The following is a 3,881-nucleotide window of genomic DNA, read 5'->3' on the forward strand; positions in this document are numbered from 1 at the left end:
GGGGAGGGGGAGCGCACGTGGCGGGACCTCATACAAGCGATCCGCCGGCTCGCATGTATATTAACAGGCATCGCTGCCTGTTTTCAAATAACGGGCATTTCCCACTCGCGCAAAATGCGCTGCGTGCCCGAGCGGGCGGGTGTAACAGGACGCGTATACACGCCCAGTTACATCCAAGAAGCTCCCGGCCGGTCGTGTATACACAACGGCCGGCCGGGAGGTAGTTAAAGCTGAACTCTAGGGATGCACCGATACTTTTCAGATACCAGTGCCGATACTTGACATTTTCATGAGAACCACCAGAGTTGCAGCTGGAACCTAGCTCTAGTGCTCCACCACTGTCCTTAAATCATTAGTGTGCATTGTTTTATAAAAACTGTCACATGAAAATAAACAAAAATGTATCAGTACTCGTACTTGCAAAACTAGTATCGGTGCATCCCTTTATATATGTTTACATATATAAAGGGAAACAAAATCATACATTAAAACACAGATGCCCAAATCCCAGGAGCTCCGTGTGCTCCTTACAAATGACAGCTTCCTCCTAACTTTTGAATTTTTCTCTAGTCTTGGAGCTGGAAAAGTATCTGTACTTGTACTCGTACTTGGTATCAGTGCATCCCTACTGAACTCAAGGCAGCTATAAAACACAAATAAATGCAGCTCTGTTTTCATTTGAAGCATATGTCAAGGCAAAAATAAAACATGCAGTACATCTCATCAATACAGGCACATTTCCCCATGTTTTATCCTTTTAACCATACTGGTGTACAACCTTAAAACGGTGGGATGGTGGAAGTGTTTTTCTGGAGTTGCGTTTATAAACAGCAGTTCAGAAAGCACAAATTTGTGGCAACAGCACATCTCGGAATGGCCATCCTCTAAGCCGTCTGGGCGGTTGAGATCACAGACGCAATGTACAGAGTCGATTGTAGCGTCTCTGTACCTTGCAAGTGGAGTGTTTACATTAAGGAGCCCTCCTCTTCCTCTCACAATGGAGGAAATAGTATTCACAAATGAAGCGATCATAGGCAGCAGTAGATTAATAGTCGGGGATTATAATTGCGTGTGGGAGTGTTATGGGGTTTTTTTTTGTTTTTTTTTATTTTATTGTACCCTTTCACTCCTATACTCTCCTTTTACATCTCATTCTGCCTTTCTATGTAACCTGTATATTAACCCTTCACCTCACCTTCATCCTCCCACTGTGCATGGACCTGTACATTAATGATTCACTCTATCCAGTACACCATTACCAAGCTCCATGTTTAACTCAATATCGGCATGTTTCCTCCTTTTCAAAAAATTAGATCACGTTGGGATGTCTACTTTCCAAAAAAGGGTTCAGTTTGGAATTCCTATTGTCCTGGCAATTTGTGATATTTTTCATCAAAGAAAATGAAGGACATTTTTTTCCAAAGTGTTTGCTCTTTTTTCTTTATATAGTAAAAAATAAACCTGAATTATTAAATACCGACTAAAGAAAGCTCTATCTATTAAAAAAAAAAAATTAAATTGAATTTGGGTGTTGTATGACTGAGTAATTGTCAGTCAAGCTATCACAGTGCTGAAAACTCACCTAGTAATGATTGGGTATTACAGGCTCATACACAAGTGGTGACAGATACCTGTGGATTTCTCAGAAATGCACTCCCGCTTGCAAGTCCTGTTGTGGTCTCACAACGTTTTGTGGGCTGAGTTTTGTCAGCCCTGCCCATTGTCTTTTGCTCTACTGCTCAACCCCTCTAATATTTATGATGTAGAGATATGAAAGTCGATCATTCTGTAGTCCGAGTTAAGAACTAGGAAGGTTCTTTGCGATAACACAGGAAGTATGCAGAAGGCATCAGTGAGCTTTGAATTTCTAACAAGATCAACAGTTTTTTGTTTTATTTTTTTTGCAATTTCCAATGTATAAAAACGCTACCAGTGGTATACGTAACAGACCCCAAAAGGGGGTTTACATACTCTTTAATGCACTAAGCATGTAAGCAGTACAAGTACCTTAATTTGCCCTGGTATCAGCCGTGTGCAATCAGATTATACAGCAGAGATCAGGCTGGCAGAGGGAGACGCAGTGAAAGGAGCCAGTCAGTGATGCTCCAGTGCTCATTTGCAAACAAGGAACATGCTGATAAGAGGAGACATGAGCTTGTCAGTGTGCTCCTTTTCCTACTGTGCAGACACAGCCTGGAAGAGGGACTTGTGTAACATAGCTGCACAAGAAAAAAAAAATCAGGTCTCCTGCTCTGTAGGAGTAGAGCTATCACGTACCTGGTAGGGAGCCGAGTTGTGAGGAGGCCTCCTTTGCAGCACGAGTTCCACACCCCTGAATGTGGAGACAGGAGGTGGGGAAACAGCGGGCAGCACCGGTGCCGGAAGATGCAGGACACGGAGCCTGGGCAGGTCCTTGAAGCCCTGTCTTCAGTGAAGCAGGAAGCAGGTGTTCATGCGGCTGGAGCAGAGCGGAGTCGGGCAAGCCAGGGTCAGCAACAATCGGGCAGCGAGGTACAAAAGGAGCAGGCAAAGGAGAATCCAGGAACAAGCAGAAGTCGGGGGCAGGCAGCAGTCAGGCAGGGTCAAGGAATCCGGGTCGAACAAAAGCACAGCAACAGGCAAGATACAGGAACACACACGTTCAAGCTGAAAGACCACTCAGCAATGATTCTGGGAGCTGGGCCAGCTTAAATAGGATCATCCCCAGACAGAGTGAGTCATTTCCTGTGCGCCATGTGAGCACGGCTTCGCGCACCCAGTAGTTGCCGCTTGCGCATGCGCAATAGCGGTCGTTTCCCGCAAATGCGGTGAACATGCCTATGCGCATGCGCAGTTGTATCTATGCTGCCAGGCATGTTCTTACAAGAGCTGTGTAAATTTAATCTGTGTATTTGGCTGTTGACATTCAGCATTAATATGGAGGAGAAAAGGCAAGCAGCAGGGAAAGAGGCGCAAAGCACACTGGGAATCAAGGAAGGTGCTAAAAGTGATGGGCAGACAGAAGGCAGTGCTCACTACATAAAAGGCATTTTTTAAAGTAAACTATGATTGCATTATCAAAAGCAACTCCAGTATGTATTCCTATTACTTTGCTGATGTTGTAACAGGGAAGTATATGCTGGCACTTTCAGAAGAGTTCGGTAATAAGCACTTGCAAAGCCCACTTTCCCTGAGAATACCTATGAGTCACATTCTTTCCCAGTCTGTGATTTCAGCATGGCCATGCTAGAAACTGCAGCTGTGTGGCAACAGGGTTTCAGACACAGAGCTCTGAGAGACGTCATCGTGCTGAACTAATGTTGACAAAGTAAGAGGTGGTGAGAACTTTTCCTTGTTTTACCTTCCTTGTACTGGTGTGTGTGAAAAAACCGAGGTGTGAAGCCAAGCGCCATTGACTTGTCAGACCTACAAATCTATTCTCTGCAGGATCGCTACAACAATGAATAATCCTGCAGAACACCTAGGATTAGTGTAGAGAACCACCAGTTCCAAAAAGGGTTTTTTTTTCTTACAGGAAAGTGTTCACGTCAGTGAAAAGATATACATATTGTGAATGGTGTTTACTGTTTAAAAGAGAAGTAAAGGAAAACCTTTTTTTTGGCTTTACTTTGCTTTTGGGTCACATGATTACTTTACTAATGTACTTCTGAATTGGACATGCAACTTTTCTGGCCAATCGGATGTGTTTTTCGGTTTAATGATACAATGGGTTTGAACACTAATTTTCGCTACGACAACATGGGAGCCATATACGGTATATGGCTCCCATACTTTAGTATTAATATATGTACCGTATATACTCAAGTATAAGCCGTCCCGAATATAAGCCGAGGTACCTAATTTTACCACAAAAAACTGGGAAAAAGTAAACAACAAAATAT

The sequence above is a fragment of the Nanorana parkeri genome, unplaced genomic scaffold, assembly GCF_000935625.1.
Source record: "Nanorana parkeri isolate BGI_ZX_2015 unplaced genomic scaffold, ASM93562v1 scaffold1293, whole genome shotgun sequence".
NCBI classification, from domain to species: domain Eukaryota; kingdom Metazoa; phylum Chordata; class Amphibia; order Anura; family Dicroglossidae; genus Nanorana; species Nanorana parkeri.